Raw genomic sequence first — 22774 nt, forward strand, 5'->3', positions numbered from 1 at the left:
GAAAAACATAAAACACGGTTTTTTTGTTGGCATATTTACACTTGTGTATAAAGTATTTAGCCATAATTAAAAGTAAATTAACTACATATATTTTTTCTGCATTAAGTCTTTCTTGTGTAAAATATCCAAAAATAATATGCTCGTAAAATAATCTATAATTTTCACATTGATGAGTTCTTATAAAATGTATCACATCTTTCCAAAATAGTTGAGTGAAAGAGCAAAACCAAAAAAGATGAGGCACAGTTTCTGGTGAGGAATGACAGAATGAACAGTTTATGTCCAGATCTTTTTTAAACTTAGTAAAGAAATGTTTCACTGGATAAAATTTGTGAAGAATTTTGAAAGAAATTTCTCTGATTTTATTGGTGATGAAATACTTTGTGGCAGGGTCCAAACCTTTTCCCACTGAATTCTACATCCAAAGCTGTTCCAGTATGAGATAATATACGGTTTTGTGGCAATCTCATTTTGAAACAGAGAACGGATACTTTGATTATTCCTGCTAGCTGAAAAACATACCTTTCCACACCACAAGTCTGTTAATTTGGGATTTCTTGCTGGTTCACGTTAGCGTCTGCACTGTAATCCCTAGCGAGTTGACTGAACTTAAAAATTATTGTGTAACAGATTACGCAACAGTTAAGTTATATTATTAAAACTTTTAAGTTAACATTTATTAAAATTCATATTGTCAGTTGGCTTACATTTGTATTATTTCATATAAAAAATATTAAGATTCCTCAACTTATAAAAGAGAGATTATTTACTTAAAGTTTTTAATATTTTCCAACTAAAAAACGCTTTAACTAACTATATTTTTATATTACTCAACTCATAAAATATGTAAAATTCACTCAAATGCTTTATAAATTCTTTAACTCATTAAATGTGTAGCATTGAAAATATTTAAAATTCTTCAGCTTAAAATGTATTCTAAACAGAGATATTGATACTGCCCCACTACATTTTAAAGGCTAACATTGATAAAAACCAACAAACGTGAAGGCCACACAATAGTGATTGCTTAATACACTTTTTTTAATTGCTCTTTAAAAAAAAGCACAAATATCAAGAGGATGAAGAAACAATAAGTGCAATAAAACTGCATTATAAGAGTGCCACACAACATATTGACAAAAAGAGTTGGTTTTGTATTGTACAGCAGAAAAAGCAAATGATCACAACAAAACACATTAGTTACATAACACTTAAACCAACAAATAGTCCATTCTGGAAGACTCACTCAACGAAACATTCTTCAGCGTCAATAAATGTCCTTTCAGTGGTTTGCTGTCCTCAAGGCTCAAGTCAGCATTCTGAATAAATATGAAGGCAAGTTCAAGTTTTTTGGGGTGCTGTAGGTCCAGAGCATAGATGTCCCCGAAGAGTTAGAAGAGATTAGTCAGCCAGATGTGTGGGACCACTGACGGCAGCATCAGGAGCATCACCACGACAACTGAGAAGATACCCACAGCAGTGTCTGTGAGGTCTGGTATTCTGGAAAATACAAAACAAAAAACACAGATGAGTTCAGACCCTCAAAGATATTCATCACACTAATGTCCAAAACTGACATTCCTGCCATCTGTCAATGGGAATCTTTTCATGCTAACATTCTGTTAGCTTTTAATCAACTGGCTATGATGTTTTAAGGACCAACTCCAATTAAAATTGTGTTTTTAAAAAGTTCTTTAGCATTTATCTGAAGGAGGACATTTATAAAATAATTTAAGACTAAAGTTCATTTTTCTTTATTCAAATAATGATGGATCAGGAGCAGAAAAAGGTAAACGAAAATGTTCCCACTCCTTCCAATCAGGAGTCCCTGATGTTCGCCTTTCATCTTCCATCTCATTTTTAAAACCATTTAAAAATATCACTCAGTTTACAAACTACAAACAATTGCCCTATTTATTATGTCACTCAATAAAATCTCAATCAATATTAAAGGATTAGTGTAAACCATTGACAGGGAGTCGTGTGCACTTACAGTACAGGTCTTGAAGAAGTTGGAGGCATCTTCATGCAGATAAACAGGAAGTGCAAGGAGGACAAGTGCCCGTCTCATGTTCACGTCACGCTGGTCCTAAAAGAATAAAAAGAAATATCCATTAACTTTGAAGCAAATGCAGAGCAAACACTTCCAATATTCATTTAAGGAACTTTAAGAAATAATAAAATGATACCTTTTCTAGATGTCTATTTCTAGTAAGAGGACAATACAGTGTTTATGTCATGATCCACTTCAGGTCAAAGACCCAAAGTCATTTTTAAGGCAAGTTACACCTTGGCTTCTTACAGCTGTTTACAAATGATTTGTTATCCGTTTTTGAATTATGCACATTAGAAATTCACCTGGAGGTCATAAATCCTAACCAAGCTGGCCAGTTCCTGTCTGTTTTGGTGGACTTAGTCTCAGAAAAGGGCAGCTTTAAGTTACACAAACATGTAAAAACTGCACAATTTCCTCTGACTGCATCTACTCTACATAAATCCATTTCAGATCTTGACAGATGAGTTTTCATGGTTTCAAATGATGGAATGGTGCTAATGCAACATCATTTTATTATTGTAATATACTGTCATAAAGACATGACAATAGTCCAAAGTGTCTCCACATACATGGCAGTGGAAACACTTTGGAATATTTGCTATGTAGTACTGCAGTATTATATGTAGTACTGCATAGGGCCAAAGTAACAGAACACAACTTGCACCTCCATTCCATTGTGCCACCTTCAGCCTGCAATCTAAATATGTTTAGTTCAAATGTAAATAATTTCAGCTCTATTTAGACCTTTGGCTAGTTAAAATGTGCATAAATGTTTCCATGCTGCCGTATAAATATAATGATGGAAATAGTTCAGGATGAATGCATTAAATAAGTATAAAACTCACCCACTGACACCTCTTTTCTGGTGAAATGGTGACTTTCTGGTGAACTTTCTGAAGTTCAGTATCTGAAAAAGTCCAAAAGAGATTTTTCAATGTTAAAAAATGTTTCAATTATATTCTGATCAAAAAACATTTATTGCACTACACAACCCATTGCATTTTTTGTTTTTTTTAAAATAGCTCTAGACAAATAACTGAGACAAGTTACGTCGCTAGCCTTGGCGTCTACCTGGAGGTGAAACACTGAACACTCTGTAGTTCGGTACCTGAACACAACACGAGCACGTTGATTAATTTATTTTTACAAAAACCTTTTTTATAACGGAGATCAGTGATTTATAAAAGCTTAAAGCTGCATTCAAAACCCAATGCTTCCATGTAGCAACCAGGCTTAAAACTGTTGGCAGTAGCTCCTCCCACACAACCATTAGAGGCTTTGAGTGACATTTTTGGACAAATGTCCAGCAGCAAACTTTAGCCACAGACAGAGGCCTCCAACGCGAATTTCACACGCGGATCATGTTTAGTGTGATTGCAGCATAACAGATCATTTCTACCTCTGAAAAAAAAAAACCTCATCACTGTCGTAACTTACGGGCAGAAATGCATTTTGGGTTTGGCTCGCCATACGTCTGCTATGACAAACTAATCATGTATACATTTCCACATTAATCTCTAAAACAATCATAACACACATATGTTTGAACAACAGTAAATCACATTTACGGTAGTATAAGAGCATTTTTAAAGCATTCATTCAAAATAAACCATGAACGATACTTACCAAATTAAATCAGGGCTGAAGACAAGACGGCACCATCAGCGATGAGGCGGATGAAAAAAACAAAAACCGAGGTTGGGGCGTCTTGAAGCGGGACGAAATCGCAACGCTTTGCAGAAAAATAAAATGTTCGACTTTGAATTTCAAACGTCGCATACTCGCATTCGGCAAATCCAACATGGCCACCTGAGCTAACGTAGAGAAAACGAAAGACCCTCCCACCAGTACGTGATGACGTCATGACGCTACTTCAGGGATCTTAAAATTTTTGAGTGCTAGATACAAATAAGCTTTAAAATATTTAGCACTGTTAAGTTAAATTTGAAAAAATCTTGATAGAGCTTAATACTTTATAGTTGAATCAACTACAAAATGACATTTAAGTTGTGTAACCTTAATAGTTATGAGTCAGTACAAGTGATAGGGTTTAGAGTGTGTTCAAAATGGGAGGTGGCGGCCTCTCGTCCAATCAGAGCACGAGAAATCATCTGCCTTCCGTTTCATTCAAAGTGCCTTCCTTTTCATTCAAAGTCACTTCCGTTTCATGCATACTCCTCTCTCACACACACATATAAACTCTTCCTCACACGTTCATATATACTTGTCTTTCACATACATACATTCTTTTTTAAGAGTGACAATGAGAGTGAGAATGTATGTATGTGTAAAGTAATATATATGCATGCGAGAGAGAGAATATATGGATGTGCAAGTGAGAATATATGAATGCGTAAGAGAATATATATGCATGCGAGAGAGAGAATATATGGATGTGCAAGTGAGAATATATGTATGCGAAAGAGAGTATATATGACTGTGAGAGCAAGAATGTATGAATGTGAGAGAGAGAATATATGGATGCGTAAGAGAATATATGTATGCGAAAGAGAGTATATATGACTGTGAGAGCAAGAATGTATGAATGTGAATGGTTCAGAATAAATAATGTCTTATACGGCCCCTCATACCGAGCACCACGGGACACGCTCTGACTCTACTTTTTTATTTTCAAACTTTATTGAATGTAACAATTCAATACAAAACAATGTTAAACAGCAACAACGAAGGAACAAGCCAGTGGGTTATTATTACATTTTATGCAGATATATTGAAACTGACACACATATCAGCGCGCCCCCTGGTGGTTTTTCACCACGATGATCATAAATCCGACACCGTCACTGAAGAGAGACTGAAGTAGAGGGCTGCATTGGGATTGGATCCCGCCGGGTCCCGCGGGAACCAACCCAAATCTTGCGGGATTGGGCGGTTTGAATTGTGCTGCGGACGTGAGCGGACGGCAGAAAAAAACTCTGCGGGATCAGTGCTGCCATGAATATCTCATGAATATATATTAGCGGACTACGTTAGGCTGTGCGGCTGTTGGAGTCTTATGTACTGAAGCTCCGTGAAGGCACCAGGTAGAGACGCCCAAAGGCCTATGTCATCTGACCTGTTGTTGGGGGTGTGCAATGCCCCGCCCCGCCTCTTACTAAGAGCGCGCTTCAGGGCGTCTGTCTGGGCGCGCACACACGCACACTTTTAACCGAACGGGATTCATATACGTTGCATACGTTGCGGGAGCGGGCGGGATTGGTCAGAAATTCAGCGGGCGCGGGCGGGAGCGGGATGAAGAAAATAGTCTAGAGCGCAGGGCTCTAGACTGAAGATTGTCAGAGATGTGGAAGACATGGCAGGAATAGATAGGAATATGTTAGATGGAGTAATGGGTGGAATTAGTAGTATGGACAGCAAGTAGGCCTGCACAATATACCGCAAATTTATCGTTATCGCAATATCCAGCTCTGCAATATGCATATCGCAAAATACGGCGAAAATCACAATAAATCGTAAACCTTAAATGTTTTAAAACAACCTTATGGCTGTTTGAAGCATTTAACAAATCGAATAAATCCCTTCATACATTTGACCAGTCCGATGGACGCCTTCACGTTGTTGACCAATTGGATGGAGGGCTATTATGTTAGATGTTTGTCGCCTATGTCGACGAGGGTCATTTGGAGTATACTTTTTAAACTGTTGCAATGAAATGGGAATGATGTTTTTCGTTATTTTGTTATTTGTTTATATACCGCAAATTATACCGTTATCGCAATATTAATCTCTAATATCGCATATTGCAAGTTTTCCTCATATCGTGCAGCCCTAACAGCAAGATATTTAATGAATGAATTGAAGATGAAACTGTATACACTAAGCTTTAAGCTGAATGTCAAAGAATCAAAGGCAACTCCAAATACCTGAATCTCAGACTCAAATGCAGTATAATGTCAGACTACTTAATTTTGTATTTCTTTACAACACTGTAAGCAGTAAGTATTTCTAGTTAGCTGAATGATCTCAGTAATTTAATTTTATTTAATTTTTCAATTATTTAATTTAATTAAGTAACTAAAGTAACTAAAAATTAAATGCAAGTTTGCAACAGTAACACAAAAAGCAGAACCTCAAGGCAGTCAGAGCAAAAAAGGAAATGAAACTTCTTAACTATTGATTAGGAACAAATGTGAAATAGCAGTGGTTAGAAGCAGCATGAAAACTTCTTAACTAGTGTTAACTACTACACTGCAGCGCTCTCTTCAAAACATCTGAAACAGACTAGAGCAGATTTAAGTTTGATATGGTCTATTTTTATGGAGTCCCATGCTGTTCATAATTAGATAAATATTTGATTAAATGACCTCATGCAAATACACAATCAACCAATAAATCTCTCATAAATATATAAGATCATGAAATGGTGAAAAAGCTGCACACAGATTTTAAATTAGCCATTATATTATTCAATACATTTCATTTTGCTTTAAAAACCTTTTCATTATTTTAAAACAGCATTTTAAAATATTCATTTTTAATCATGTGGAATATTATTATAATTCTACATCTTTTTTCAGAACCTTGGATTTCAAAAACAATATTTTCCATAGTAGCTTTGTTTTTATTTCATGTTGCTGTTTTTCACAATGGCGTATTTATTTCATGAAGAGCTATTTCAGCAGAATGGGTCTTTCTGTCAATCAGTGAAAGTGGGTGGGATCTAAACGCTCATTTGCTGATCCATGGAAATCAACTCATATTCCTCGATACCCGCTCAGCGGTGTGCCAGTCAGAGAGATGGAAATGTCTTGAAGATCTACCTATAAAATATGCATGCATACATGCATGCATGCATACATACATATATGAATTAATAACATTTATTAATACTATTAGTAAATGTTTGTTACTTATGTTTAGTAGTTACATGTTTATTTGAACATTATTGTGTATGCACTGATGATCAAAAACTACACAGTGAGATTACACAAAGATACTTTTGTATTAACAGATGAGGCATTTTATTAAAAAGACAGAAAGCATCAACCATCGTATGTCATGCTGTAAATCGTGCAATGGGCGAGCATGGCATTTGCCTCGGACAAAAAAGCTTTCTTAATGAGCTTGATTTTAATCGGGCGAGAACTGCAGAGCTGATAGCAGGAGGAGACACGCGGGCGGCTTTAATAAACACCCCGGTTGTTCGGAGAGGTCTGCTGCCGGGGACATGATGTGTCGCGGGGCAGAAAGAGATTGCGCTCAGTGAATTTAAAGACGCGTCTGCAGTGACGTATGTGTCAAAGGATGTCCGATTGGCCGTTCTGCATGTCAATCAAGTCCTGTACTTCTCAGTGAGGATTTTGATTGGCTGGTGGATTTTTAAGAAGTACTTTTTTTTTTTAATCTTCTCTGTCCCGCGATCTACACTCATGTCCTTGAAGATTGACTGGTCGATCGCGATCGACGTAATGAGCACCTCTGGCTTACGCTACTCTTAGCAACAGTTGGTCAACATCATCGCATCTGATCCTGGCACAGTGTGCCACTATCCGTTTGCTATTACCTGTTATATCACAGAGTTTGTACCAGCCTAAAACTTGCAAAGTGCAGTCCTGCAGCTGCGCAGCTCCTGTCTCTGAGGAGGAACTGCAGCTGCTATATATGTATTTTGGACCAGGTCGTGAACGCTTTTATTTCTTCACAACTGGACTACTGCAACACACTTTAAACTGGGGTTTCCCACAATGCACTTTCCCGGTTGCAGTTAGTTCAGAACTCTGTTGCACGACTTTTAACAGGAACCAAAAATTATGAGCACATTTCACCTATTTTTCCTGTTAATTTCAGGATTAATTTGAGAATTTTATGGTTTGTTTTTAAAGCTTTACATGGACTGGCTCCAAAATACATTTCTGACCTCATTCAAACTTATAAATCCAGCTCATGCTCTGAGGTCAGAAGGTCAGCTCTAGCTTATGGAGCCCATGACGAGGCCCAAAACTATGGAAGCGATTGTGTAGCATAAAAAAAAAGAAAAGTCAAAACCAGAAATGATTTTCCATTTTCAAAATGAAGTTGCATTTTTTGACTCAAAGTTAAAATGTAAAAGCAATCCACCAAAATGCTTTTTCTTTTTTTTACCTCAATATCGCTTATTCTGTCAATTAATTAAAATTAAAATGGTATTTGACATTTCATTTTCAAAAAAGGTCCCTGGTAAATGTGTAGCATAATTCTTTTAGAAATGTCTAATTTGACAATTAAAATGGATTAACAGAAATGCTTTTTAATTTTCAAAATGTAACTGCATCAAATGACTCAAAATTAAAATGAAAAAGCAATATTTCAAAATGGTTTTTCATGTTATGCTTAAAACCGCTTATTCTGTGTCATAATTAAAACGAAAATGCAAAGAGGGGACTGCATTTGCATTTTCACATCCACCCTGCTAACCCTTGTCACAATATTCCTTTAGAAAAAGCATTTCCAGAGGGGAGGCGGGGCGATGACGTCACTGCTTTCTCCGTGTGTCCGGCCGCTGAAGTTGGCTTGCGATTCACAGCTTCTGATACACGAGGGCACTAAAGGAACATTCCACTGCATTTTTCGCATTAAGATCAAGGAATCCAGGTTTGAGCAGTCCAGGTCCAGCGGTTTGTATTTTTGGGGTAATTAAAGTCGGATTAAATAATGGATTAAAGTCGCTTTTCAATCAGAAGAAGAGAGCAAGTATTTATGCGCTTGCAGGGCTCCAGACTGCGACCAATTGGTCGCATTTTGCGACCAAAATTTGAGAGTGTGCGACTAAATTTTACATCCAGTCGCACATGTGCTACCAGTAAATTTGCCTCCCCAACCCTCCGTATTTTTTATACATTAAACGTGGAAGGGGCACGTCAATGATCAATGAAATAATCAATGAGACGCGAGCCCACACGCACGCAGGCAGACACACACACTCGAGCACATACTCATGAAATGCGAGCACACATTCGCGTGATGCCTAGGGGGAGGGGCCAAGAGATATTTGCGCGCGCGTAAACATCTGTGGGAAGGAAGCGGAGACAAATATCATCACAACCTGATATGTGCGTCTGACCTATGGGTAAGCGAACTATTGATTCATTGTTCCGACCTGCGGCTAGTGTACCAGTGCCAGAGTGTACAGCAGGGGTCTCAAACTCGCGGCCCCCGAGATAATATTTTGCGGCCCCCGCCTTAATATGAAAGTTTAATTTTGATGCGGTCCGCCAGTTTGTATGAATGACACTTTTTCATTTTTGTGCGCGGAGCTGACCAACCAATCACAGTGGGGTAAATGACTCTTGGGGGCGTGACAATGACAGGGCTTGAAAGCAGGACACCTGACCGCCCCCTCCCCGGACCACATGAAGGAGTTCCTTACTTTCCTTTAGAACATATTTATTCGCTCGTAATTTTATATATACATGCAGTCTGTGCTGAACTTTTCTCTGGGTCGCACAGACCCGGAGAAAGGTTTAGGGTTTTGGTCAAGCGCACGGCGGCGTGTCACCCCCGACCACAAACGGTTTATGCATGGCTGTTAGGGCAGCTCACCGCTCCCTCGGGAGTCGGGTCAGCTGAGGAGAAAAAAAATGTCCCACACGTACATGCGTGACAGCTAACGGGGCTTGAACTTTAAATATGTGCGAGTGACAAGATTTAGTCTTAGACACTGAAGACACGTTGGGGAAAATGCAACGGTAGACGTGTAGATGGTCCAGCACCTCGCCTGGATCGTTGGGGAGACGGGGCAGGGGGGGGGGGGGTGCAGGCGAATGAAGGACAACAGGAAGTTGGAGTTGTCCTCAACATTCAATTTAGTTTTAATAATCCTCTCTCCCTCAGTATGATCTGTGTTATTATATATTTTATGCTTATTTGAATGTTTTGTAATGTATGTAGCCTTGTTTTAATCAGTTGGTATTTTAAGTTATTATGATTGATCACTGAACTACAAAAACCATCAGGACACATGTCCCATAATGCATTTGTTTTGTAGTCCTTAGGGCAGCTTTCAGTCAGTGCAGTACTAAATTTCCAGCTGTGTTCGCTCAGGTTGGGGCCTTGCTCCCACCCCTTTCTCGTGATATTTTTGTTTTGATTGACAGGTGATGTTGGAGCAAAAACAAAAATATACGTCACACACCAGGTGATCTTTGCAGCATTGAGTCCACCTGGGTGATCTCAAACACGCTTTTGGTGTCACCAACATACATTTCTATTCCGTTTTCTTTACTTATTTGTATTGTCGTGACAGCGATGCTTTTGTCAGTTTACCTTGGTGCATTTTCAAAAGTGCAGATTAAAATGTGACACTGAATTTGAAACAGCACATTGTAATTTTTGCATCTATTATTAAAGTATTTATTAGTAATACAGTGGAAATTAGTAGATTTGGTTAGCATGTTGGTGTACGGTATGCGCCCCTAAATTTTCTGGCTGTGCCCCTAAAATTTTCAGTTGGGAGCCACTGTGCTCCTAGTGAAAAAAGTTAGTCTGGAGCCCTGGCTTGTCAGAATCAAACAAAGAAAACATGAATATTTCAAGCACCAGTAGCTCCAACTGGTGCCTTGTTTTAGAATGTCCATCATTATTTCTTCGCGGCAGTGTAGACGCTACTTGGCGTCTATCTTCTTTAGCTGATATGTGTGCTCAGAAAGGCAGTTTGATGTTTGAACGCCCCCAAGTTGTGTTTTACTGTAACTTCAGAAACTCCAGACACGTGTGCAAAAGGGCCGTTCTCGTTGGTCATATAGTTCGACACGGCACGTCAAACCAAAAAAATAAACCCGATGCATTTTTTAAAAAGTGACGCTTTGACGCGTGGCGTTTTTTCGCGTCGGTGTGCACACTCACATTGGTGCCCTTTGTTTAGTGAAGAGGCATTAAACGTCGGTGAATATCACGCGCGAAATCCGTCCCGGTGTGTAAGGGCCTTAAAGCATGTTTTGGATTCAGGCCCCCTGTCTCACTGAGTTTGACCCCCCTGTAATACGAGTCTAGAAGATTCATGCATTTTTGTGTAAAATGGGGAAATAAAGACAAGCAACACAAAAGGAGTTGAAAAAGATGTTGTTTTGTACTACATTTGAACCGTACCGTAATGATAAACAACCAGTAAACCTGTCTGCTCTATGCTGCTTCATGGTCTTACCCCCCCCCCTCTCACTATCACCCCCCCCCCCCCCCCCCCCCTGACATCCCTCCCTCTTCTTCCCTTCTATCCTTCTCCGTCCGGTCCAACACCAAAGATTTTCAGACATGATTGAAATTAATAAAGTTTGGCCTCAATTACAAAAGGGGTTTATTCAGACATACCTTTGGTTTGTCAGAAGATTAATAACCCCTCTTGTTAAAGCAAAATATGTCCAACCCAAGAGGCCCTCAGCTCTCGTCTGTCTGCCCAGCTGTTGGACAGGACAAGTTAAAAAAAAAAAAAAAAAAAAAAAGGATGTTGTCAAATTGTGTGTATGTGTGTGCATGTTGGGGGGAGTGGTACTCACGCGGGGAGTAAGTTAGTGTAGAACCGCTACTTGTTGAAACACCATAAGATGTTAGGACTGTTACTTTAAACGCGTTAACACAAATAATATTAAAAAAAAAAAAACATTAAAACACGAATGGTGGTTCGTTCATTGAAGTTGGGCTTTGTAACCCGGGTGATTTTCAGCCGTTTTTCGTTCTGCTCTCTCTCTCCGTTCTGTCCGGCTGCTTACGAACTATCGCGAGACTTGCGCGGTTCCGGGAATTCCCACGTGACCTTAGTGTCTCTTTAAAAATGGCGTAGTACAGACTGTTGCAGGAAGCTAGTTGGAGCTACTGCTACAGGTACGCCATTTACGCCATTCCTAACTGTATTTCGACTTTCTACTATTAAGACTGATATGGCTTCAACTTCTAGGAACGTCTATCTGTGTGTCCAGATATTGTGCTACTGCGATTTGTTCAATCTAAGAGGGACCTGGTAAGTTCAAGCCTTGTTTATATTTTTCGGAGCTAGCATGCTAGCGCTAGCCTCTGAGATAACAAAACTAAACTCAAATTGTTTTGTATTTATTTGTGCCAAGACTTATTTTGTAAACTCTGCATTTTATATCGAAATGTTTAAACATTATCCTGATGACAAATGGATTGCATTTAATGTTATGGTGCAGTATTTATTTGATCATTTTTTAACTTAAGAGTACTCTGCTGAATTGTTTATTTAAATTGTACATGTACTTGAATTATCGAAACCGGACAATTGAATGTTTGAATCTACTCATGTGAACTTGACATATGTTTATGTTGGTCCTGTCCCATACAGGCCAGGTTCCATTCCATCTCCATTCCATCTCCATTCCATTTCCATTTCTATCTCCATTTCTATGAGAGTCCTTTGGATGGTGAGCTGCCTGAAATCGCCTAGAACCTGTGTGGTAAGAGGCCCAGTAGCCCTGTCCTCTCCCTATGTAACACCACACCTTGCCTTCACAAAAGGCCCAGTGGAACTGTTCTGATTCTTCTTGGACCATAAAACCTGGATTGAATTCTGGAATTACAGCAACCAGCTCTCTTGGAACGCATGAACTGTTTGTTTAACAAGAAACATTGTGAACATTTTGTGTAAATATTGTATATGTCTTTTGGGGTTAATTATAAAAAAATTCACTTTTTGCACCATAGCCGTTATCTTTGTCTTTGTGTGTTGGTTGGGCCTTTCACCTCCCTCCCTGAGACGAAACCATAGATCATCTGACACTAGCCTAAACTCAAATATCGTAAAGATCCCAATGAGTATATCCATTTGGGCTACTCTTCTTCCCTTCTATCCTTCTCCGTCCGGTCCAACACCAAAGATTTTCAGACATGATTGAAATTAATAAAGTTTGGCCTCAATTACAAAAGGGGTTTATTCAGACATACCTTTGGTTTGTCAGAAGATTAATAACCCCTCTTGTTAAAGCAAAATATGTCCAACCCAAGAGGCCCTCAGCTCTCGTCTGTCTGCCCAGCTGTTGGACAGGACAAGTTAAAAAAAAAAAAAAAAAAAAGGATGTTGTCAAATTGTGTGTATGTGTGTGCATGTTGGGGGGAGTGGTACTCACGCGGGGAGTAAGTTAGTGTAGAACCGCTACTTGTTGAAACACCATAAGATGTTAGGACTGTTACTTTAAACGCGTTAACACAAATAATATTAAAAAAAAAAAACATTAAAACACGAATGGTGGTTCGTTCATTGAAGTTGGGCTTGTTTTGTGGTCTGTCGCTCGGTGTTCAGATTACTTATGGCTGGAAAACTGTCCCACTATCTGGCAACACTGCTCCCAAGCCTCATTTTAACGGTGAAACTAAAACAGCAGCAACATTGGAGCTATAATCCAGCTGCACGACGCTGAAGTTGGCTTCTGATTCACAGCTTCCGATTGGTAAGGGCACTAAAGGAACATTCCGCTGCATTTGTCGCACTAAGATCACCTAAAACCGGGTCCTGCTCAAAAACCGCTGGACCTGGACGGGCTCAAACCTGGATTAAATTATGCACTAGATACTAAAGAACACAGTTAAACACAGTTTCTGATTTGCGAAACCTTCCTCTGATTTGTGAAAATGTGAAATGGGTATATTTTTAGGCACTGAGTCCACTTCAAAACTGTATCTGTTCAAAACCTGCTGGACCTGGACTGCTCATACTACGGCTGCACGATATGAGGAAAACTCGCGATATGCGATATTGGTGATTAATATTGCGATAACGATATAATTTGCGGTATATAAACAAATAGCAAAACAACCAAAAACATAATTTCCATTTCACTGCAACAGTTTAAAAATTATACTCCAAATGACCCTTGTTGACGTAGGAGGCAAACATGAAACATAAAAGGGCTCATCTGATTGATCAACAACGTAAACGGGTCCTTCTGATTGGTTAAATGCATAAAGGGATTTATTTCATTTGTTCAATATTACAAGCTGGCATGAGTTTGTTTTAGCACATTTAAGGTAACCATTTATTGTGATTTTTGCCATCTTTTGCGGTATGCATATTGTACAGCTTGATGTTGCGATAACGATAAATTTGCGGTATATTCTGCAGGCCTAGCTAATACCTAGATTAAATTATAATCTAGATACTAAAGAACACATTAAACCCAGTTTCTGATTTGTGAAAATGTAAAATAGGTTGATTTTTATTACATTCTACATAGGGCTCCAGACTAACTTTTTTCACTAGGAGCACAGTGGCTCCCAACTGAAAATTTTAGGGGCACAACCAGAAAATTTAGGGGCGCATACCGTAAATCAACATGCAAACCAAATCTACTAATTTTCACTGCATTACTAATAAATACTATAATAATAGATGCAGAAATTACAATGTGCTGTTCCAAATTCAGTGTCACATTTTATCCTGCACTTTTGAAGATGCAACAAGAAGGTAAACTGACAGCACCATCACTGTCCTGACAGTACAAATAGTAAACAAAATACCATACATTCAGAATAAAAAAGTGATTAGTAACAAATTGATTACCGTAGTAACCTTTTGGTCATTTCACAGTTAAAAACAATACTTAAATGTATGTAAACACTAGGGGATGGAAATGCATGTTGGCGACACCAAATAGGTGCAGCCAAGATGCACAAGAAGCATGTTTGAGATCACCCAGATGGACGCAACGCTATGGTGTCAATATAGGGTCTAAAGAATTGTGCATCAAAACCTCAAATCTGACAATCAAAATGCATAAATTGAGAACCAAAACCTATAATTTGAGACCAAAAGTTATAACCCAGAGCACAATCATATTTCTCAGTTCCCGATTTGTTTTCTCGCCATTCTGAAATTGTCTTTTTGAGTTGCGCTTTTATTTTTTGAGTTGCGCTTTTATTTTTTGCGGTTTTGATTCTAATACCTGTCGAAACGTAAAAACAGTGTCATGTCGGTCAAGGGGAGGCGGGACATCCCCACAACCAGAAGCTCATTGGCTACCGAATAACACCGAGACTTAGGGATGGGTATTGTTAAAATTTTAATGGTACTACTACTCTTATTGATACTGCTTATCGATCCGGTATTTTAACGGTACTCTTATCGATACTTTTTGAGGACGAAAAATAAGCAAATAAATAACAAATTAAGAACATAAAGTGTTTTATTTCCTCATTATGCAACAACACTGTTTTTTAACTTTAAACATGAGAATGTTCCAGACAGGATATTCATTTTAATTATTTAATCTAATTATTTTTATTCTTTATGAGCGTGATGTTTCCTTTGATCTTTTGTCCATTTTCCACAACCTTGAATAGGATTTTCTATCTGTAAAAACACCAGAGTTAGGATCGAGTGAGATGATGGAAACAAATTCACTTTGATGTAGACTCCTTTCTATTTATTTATTTTTGTTTAAATCCAGTAAACCCAATAAAGTATATTATTTTTATGAATGACAACTATCATTAGTCATTTATTATTATTAAGTATTAGGAAGCAGCTGATAGTGTCTCACGGGTCTGGAATCATAAGCGGTGAATCTAAGCCCCGCCTCTCTACTTGTTTGTTTTGTGTAGAACACGCCGCTCCATCGTGTTCTACACAAAACAGCGCAACATATGGTCATCGTAGCAGTAAGGTGACAGGAGGGTAGGGGCTCGTTGATGCAAACTTCATTCATTTTACGCAGAAACAGTTGTTCTTAGTCTAGGGCGCTCACGTGTCCCCTACGAGATCGCCACTGACTGAGTGTGCGCACGCAGCGCGTGCTGTCTGAACAACAGCCCCACCCCCCTTGCACACAAATAGACAGACAGAGCTCTCCGCTTCAACGAGAATACAGAAATTAATATTATAATTAATTAACGGAAAGTTGACTGACTTGGTGAGTTAAATATGGCAGATAACGCTCATATCTTGTGGGACACACAAAAAAGAAAAAGTAACTTCTCCAGTACCGATAGCAGAACCGTTCAGGTCAGATCTTAACGATACTGCAGTCTTGAAGAACGTGGCCCCAGGGTTGCTTCAATACCGGGGCACGGTACCCATCCCTACCGAGACTTATGTCAACAGACCAGTTTAGAATGTGCCGGTAAGTTTTTCCTGTTTTTCGTATCTTTTACTATATTAAACGATCAAACTTGTACTTTATGTAACCAAAGGACGCCAGCACAGTGAGATGAGGAGCTCCACCAGTAGCTGCTAGTTAAAAAAGATGTTAGAAAGTTAGATGGTGATGGCATGAAAAACTACCACCATTGTTCTCCTGTGTTAGCATGCTAGCTAGCTCTGTGTTAGCATGCTAGCTAGCTCAATGCTAGTGGGGTTTACAGCTCTATTCATGACTTTAATGGATTAAACAAAGTCGATTTTTTACCACAGTGTCAGGATCGGTCATGTCAAACCTTTGACTGTATGCCACAGTTAGAGGCATACTAAAACTAAATTGAATGTTAAAGTACAACCCCAACTTGCTGTTGTCCTTCAGTTCCTGCCCCCCCCCCCCCCCCCCCCCCGGTCCCCAACGATCCAGGCAAGGCCCTGATTCACATCTATTGTTGGATTTTCCCCGTGTATTTTCAGCGCGTCGTTTCAGACTAAATCTTGTTGTTTCTCGCACGTATTTAAAGTTCAAGCTACGTTAGCTGTCACGCATGTAGGTGTGGGACATTTATTCTCCTCAGCGACCCATCTCTAGGGGGAGCGGTGTGCTGCAGTGACAACCGTGCAAGAGAACTGTTTGGTTGGGTACGCCGCCGCCAGTCTAACCATAACCGTAACCTTCCTCCACACTCTCAAATTTTGGTCGCAAAATGCCACCATTTGTTCGCAGTCTGGAGCCCTGCACTGAGTCCACCTCAGACCAGGTCCTGTTCCTGAAATTTGGGGGGAAATTTATTTTTTAATTCCTTAACATTTTTAATTTTATATACTGGATTGTTCTATTGTATTTGTTCACACAGGTACGAGCCGGTGGCCCTAACATATCTGGGTGCGCAAAATCATTCTGTTGCATTCCACAGACTCTGCCCAGACAAAAGTTGGCACTTTTACAATGGACTACAGGAATCCAAAAAGGCTAGATGAGGCGACATCAAAATCTCAACATACAAAAGTAACTGGGAGACAGATGTCAGATTGGACACGTTATGGTCAAGGTTAGGATGAGGCCCTGACTTAAGTTTTGGTTTTTTGTTCAATTTTTTCTTGGTTTGTTCTCTGATTTACTTTAAAGTTCCTGTTTTGGTAATCCTTAAATTGCATAAAATGATACTATTTTACACAGCGGTTTTTTACAGGACCTGGTCTGAAGTGGACTCACTCACTCAGTGCGTAAAATGCGATTGAAAATCCTTCTATTTCACTATTTTATACTATTTTATAGACGTTCATCATGGATCTATTTGTCTGCAGGTGGATGCAGCAGTGAACGTACCAACTATGTTGAGTTGAAGCTGCGGGTTCCAGCTGCTATCCAGCAGTCTGCGCTGACGACAGAGCTCCTCCTCGTTCTGGACGATGGTTCCTTCAGCAGCAGAAAGTTGTTCTCTGACAGAACCTTCCTGAGGTTCTGAAGACATGGTTCCTGCTCCGATCTTCAGCTCCAACTCCCACAAACACCGCCGTCCTCTTCACTGCAGCTCCGATCGATCATCTGCTAGTCTCACAATCACAGCAATCCACGTTGTCTTTCCGTTCAACACTTCTTCACTCATTTACGACACTTTGGAAAATGCTGAGAGTTCCCACACGAACCACGTATCGTCCTTTCTGTCCAAAAACCTCACAAACGTCCCAACAAAACACCACCGACCTCTCAACACAAGCTAACGCTGCTAGCCTGCCAACAAGCTAACAGTGCCAGCGCCTCATGGTGTTCTTCTTCTTTGATTGGCTAACAGCGTCATGGTGCTTTAGCGCCACCAGCTGGTCTGGAGTGTCGTCTGTCGATGGTTGCAAAAAACGGCCTATTTTAACTTTACTGGCAGATAAAGGAAAAACTGGCAATTTAATTATCAATATTTCGGTGTGACCAGTCTGCCAGAAAAAAAGAGTATTTTTCAACAAAAATGGAGAAGAAAGGAATGGGAAGTAAACTTCCGGTTCCGGCTAATGATTTTGGGGCGCCATTTTTTCGTCTGCAGCCAGATTTTTTTAAAAACTTTATTGAACGTGACAATTCAATACACAACGATGTAAAACAGCAACAAGGAAAAAACCAGCCAGGGGGTTATTTTTACATTTTACACAAAGACGTTTGTAACTGCCGTTGCAGTTACATTCAGATATCTTGGGGAGCAGGAACCGTCTTTACGCGTATTTCAGAAAAAAAGGTCGTTGTTCTTCATTTATGCCATTTCTTTTCTTGCACTTTCTTGAACAGTAAAAATATAAAGTACAAACCACAAAAATACTCTTTAAAGCCATGAATACGTCTCTGCTATAAAAATAACATGTTCTAAACACAGTTTAAGCACGGTCTAAGATTAATGTGCTGCCGTGCTTCTCAAGTTCAAAATCCAAAAGCCAATGCCAATTAAAGACACGGCGGCTCCCAAAATGCACCTAACCAATAGGAAGCCGGAACAGCTGCATGGCCAAGGAATGACAGGCACATGCATGCATAAAATCTAATAAATAACCTAAATTCAGCCAAATGGCTCCAACAACATTGAAACTGACACACAGATCAAATGTTTTAATAGCTTTCTTATTATCAGATTTTCTTATTGTGTTTAGGTATTGCTTGGACTAATTGATAAAGACGGAAAAATGAGAGGTATCATTTGTGACTTTGGATTTTTCAAATGTGCCATTTGCATAAAAACAATAAAAGGTTAATGACGTACAACTGTTCTTTTTTATCAGATGGACAGTGGGTGAGGCCAAACATAATATTTTGTAAGTACAGGCGAAAGTCTGGGTCAATGTGGGTGGAAATGAAATTACAAACTTTAGACCAGAGAGTGGTGGAAAAGGGACATGACCAAAAAAAATGTACAGCATCTTCAGGGTGTTCTTGACAAAACGAGCAGGTTACATCAACATCCTTTTTGAACCTTTGCAGGTATTTTTATTTTATTTTATTGAACTTCAAACAAACACATACACATAACTACAACAAAGAAATAAAAAAAAGAATAAAACGCAAACAAAAAAAATAACAAACAGCATTAAAATTGTAGTTTACAATACTATGGATCGTCATACAACATATAGTCTTCATTGAAAATAGACAGTTTTATTAAATTTTTGTTTATTATTAATTTCAGAGATTTAGAATATAAACTGATCTCTCTATGAAATGTATGGAATAACAACAAAAAGGGATTTTTGTTTAACAGAATCCCAAATACCCCTAGTATTTTGTGAAATAAAAGACCACACATAACATAAAAACATAAATGAAACACGGAAAACATGTGAACAAAAAAGAGAAAATTTAGGATTAAAAAAGCTGGTGTCTTAAATTAGAGTTTAGCTGTGCCCCTATCTATTTAGTAAATATGAAACTGAGAATTTTACCATTAGATGATGATTTTTACTAAAATATTTAACTGGAAAACAATATAAAGTGTTACTACAAATTAAAGAACCATAGTGATTAGGATCTTTCACATCATAGGAAAATAAAAGGTAATAAAAGGTAAAATGCAAAAAAAAGAAAAAATATACTTGACTTAGATTTAGATTTGTTCTATTATGTAATCAAAGTGACTTAAATGTTTAACCTTAGAATGACTAAAGTAAAAAAAAAAATTCAAAATAAAAACTATGAACTCAACAACCCAAAATAGGTAGGTCACCTCCTTGTTAATATTTCACTCCACAGTGACTCTAGTCCCGTTGATGTATCCCACATGGCCCCTGTAATAGACGTTCTTCCCTTCTGCTTGGGCCCGCTCCATCTTGGGCCAGACGGCCGCTCCAGCTTCTTGGTCTGCTTTACTGAAGTCCTCCTTGAAGCGGATCCCCAGGTCTTTGCAGGTCTGGCAGTTCTTGGTGATGTTCCAGAAAGCGTCTCTATGGCGCCTCGTGACCAACTGCAGGATCACCTGGCGATGTCTTCCTTCCTCCCTCCTCCCCAGTCGATGAACCGTGTCCACCGTCGTGTCCAGGATTCCAACCACATGTTCCCTGATGTTCTCCTTATCTTTTTCTTTCAGTCCCTGAATTTTCAAGTTCCATCTTCGTTTGTATCTTTCTAGATCAGCAACTTTTTCCTTCAGTTCTTGGTTCTCCTTCACAATCTTCGGGATTTCTCTTTCCATCGTTGCGATCTTTGTTTTGCAGTCTTTTATTTCAGCTGCGTTCATCTCAATGAGCCGGGAGATGTTTGCCACCATTATTGTGTTTTCACGCAGCTGACTTCCAAAATCTTCTATTTTGGACGTTAGCCTTTCAATTGCAGCCAAAACAGCATCATCAGATCTCGAAGTTGACTCCTGTCCCGTGCTCCTGGTTTCTTCTGGATCCTCCAACATTCAGACGCTCTCTGACTGAGTTCATGTCTGCACAGAAACCTTCAGGATTCTCTTCTTCCACACGTCTTTCACTCTGAAACTCTCTTCTGAATGTGGATCATCTCAGTCAGACGTTCAGCAGCATCAGAGCCGTGCAGTGTGCTCCTCCTCATGAGTCCTGAAGCTGCACCGTCAGCTGCAGAGCTTCAGAGCTGCTTCCTTCTCAGACTTTCCACTTTCTTTGGCTCTCTGGCTCTGATGCTGCTGCTGCTGCAGAAAAAACAGCAGCTGCAGAAAAACTCTGCAGAGACTCACAGAGAGAGGATGGAGGCAGCAGATGAAGCTGCTGCAGACTGACAGCTGATGGAACTGAAGCACTTTCTACATTCTAGTTCCAAATGTTCTACAGAATCCATCAGAGGTTGAAAGTCTTCCTCAGTACTCGAGTACTTTAGTTCAGCAGCTCCTCTTTTCCTCTAAGCTGAAGCTTCATGTGGACGACTTCTTCTTCTCTCCTCTTTTCTGGAGCTTGGGCTCCATGCAGTCTGATCAGCTCTGATTTGGGCTTCAGTTGATGTTTGTGATCAGGAACTCTGGATTCTTCTTAGAAGGAGACGTTCTGCCTCTTTAGCAGAGAGCAGAACGTTGATCTGATCTGTTGGAAGCCACTCCATCCTGAAGCTGCACTGCTGAGTTCCTGTCCACCAGGGGGCAGTGTTACGGCTTTGCCTGCCTTATTATTCTGCTCATCTGTCAGGTTGGGACTTCCAACACACAAACATTTGACCTTTTCACTTTAGAAAAAAGTTTGTTAAACACTTTGGTGACTTTCAGATTTATAAAAAACGTTTTTTATCTTTTATTTCTATAATTATTGGTCTAAACTTTTCTTCCTGAAGGCTGAACTGCAGCTTTCCTCAGGTCTTTCATTTTCTCCATTTTTCCCTCCTTTTCTTGGCTTCCAGCTCACCAGGCATGACCTAGACGGCGCCCTCATGTGGACGGATGAACACATGACAGAGGGGAAGGACAGAGCTGCACAGCAGGGACGAGCAGAGACCTTTGGGTCACGTGGAGCAACAATAAAAACAGTAGAAACTCCAATAAAACCAGTAGAACCAGACTGGAAAAGCTCAAAAAGTTCAGAAAACCTCTTGAAAAATGCAAAACTATATGAACTCTGAACACTAATGACAAATAAATGGTTATTAAAAACCTTTATGGATCAGAACCAACAGAAATAACAGGTTGATGCTGGTCAGACGTGCACACACAGGACCCTAGGGGGGTTTGAACACCTGCCCTTTCTGCCTCCTATTCAAAAGTGTCCTCTTTGTTTTGAATGAACATTAATACATTTCTGTTCAGCGGCATCCACACTGACCGCCTCTCTTTCACCGTGTGGATTATTCTCTGCTCGCCGTCTGTCCACAAATATGTTCCTGAGCTGGACGCCGCCTGTGGGCGGAGCTTCCAGCTAATGTTTTCAGCCTGATGGCGACATGGAGCGGTGTCTGTGTTTCTGTCATTTCCACTGCATGAAGACATGGATGATGCTGAGAGGTCAGGTTTCTGGATGATGAAGAGTTCTCCAGAATCATGGGGAATCACGTCTCCATGTCTGGATCCTTCAGATTCTCTCCGTTCAGTGATCTTCTCTCCTGATGAGTCTGAAAGACGGACGCTTCCGCCGTCTTTCCGTCTCTGAGCGACTTTGAAGGCTAGCTGTCCCATGTTAACCCCAGAGGAAAACTACAAACCAGAATCACATCAGGGACCTTTTTCTGATGGTCTCCATGGAAACCAGAAAGCTAAAGTTCAGGAGATGATCAGGCTGTCTTTCCATCAGCAGCAGCTCTCCGTCTGGCCGCCAGCTCTCCTCCTGGAGCCGCATAGCCAGATCAATGCTCCAGCTCCATGGGCCCTGCAGCAGACTGAAGGGTGAAGCCGCCTTTGGCCAACAGCAGGCAGGACGCTTCCTGAAACCCCGCTGCCCCCAAAGGGAACCAGCAGGTGAAGAGAATGAATGGAAGTTCAGGAGAACCATGGATCCATTCACTAGATTGATGTGTTTTCTACCCGCTGTCACTCAAACCGTCACGCTGCTGCCAGACCTTCACGCCGCCCACCGCTCAAATGGCGCCGCAGGACCTCAGATGGCGTCTGTACCATTGACTTAACATTGAAAGTGGCCATAGCTTGCATGACTGAATGACCGAAATATTTCACACTAGTTGGTTTAAAGGCATAGGTATGCGTGTGTGAACACTATCTGTTTTGTGTACA

At 39.9% G+C, this 22774-nt stretch overlaps 1 protein-coding gene and 1 long non-coding RNA gene across 5 annotated transcripts in view; one reads left to right on the forward strand and one right to left on the reverse strand.

Moving 5' to 3' along the window:
- Positions 1-22774, reverse strand: part of LOC144987110 (uncharacterized) — a 463057-nt gene that overhangs the window by 125164 nt on the left and 315119 nt on the right. For 2 of the 4 annotated variants that reach the window (XR_013650970.1, XR_013650975.1), the window contains exon 1: positions 17461-18049. The exons of 1 other annotated variant lie outside the window; for it this stretch is intronic. The gene's annotated coding sequence lies outside the window, so the exon portion shown is untranslated. Of the gene's footprint in view, positions 1-17460; positions 18080-22774 lie in introns of those variants that run through there. One more of the 4 variants, XR_013650974.1, reaches the window with a different exon arrangement.
- On the forward strand, positions 11867-12705 carry LOC144988199 (uncharacterized). Its single transcript, XR_013652035.1, has 2 exons — positions 11867-12005; positions 12348-12705. It is a non-coding gene; the product is annotated as an uncharacterized LOC144988199 (long non-coding RNA).

Source organism: Oryzias latipes, chromosome 2 (assembly GCF_053564925.1).
Source record: "Oryzias latipes strain Hd-rR chromosome 2, Olatipes_Hd-rR_3.1".
NCBI classification, from domain to species: Eukaryota; Metazoa; Chordata; class Actinopteri; order Beloniformes; family Adrianichthyidae; genus Oryzias; species Oryzias latipes.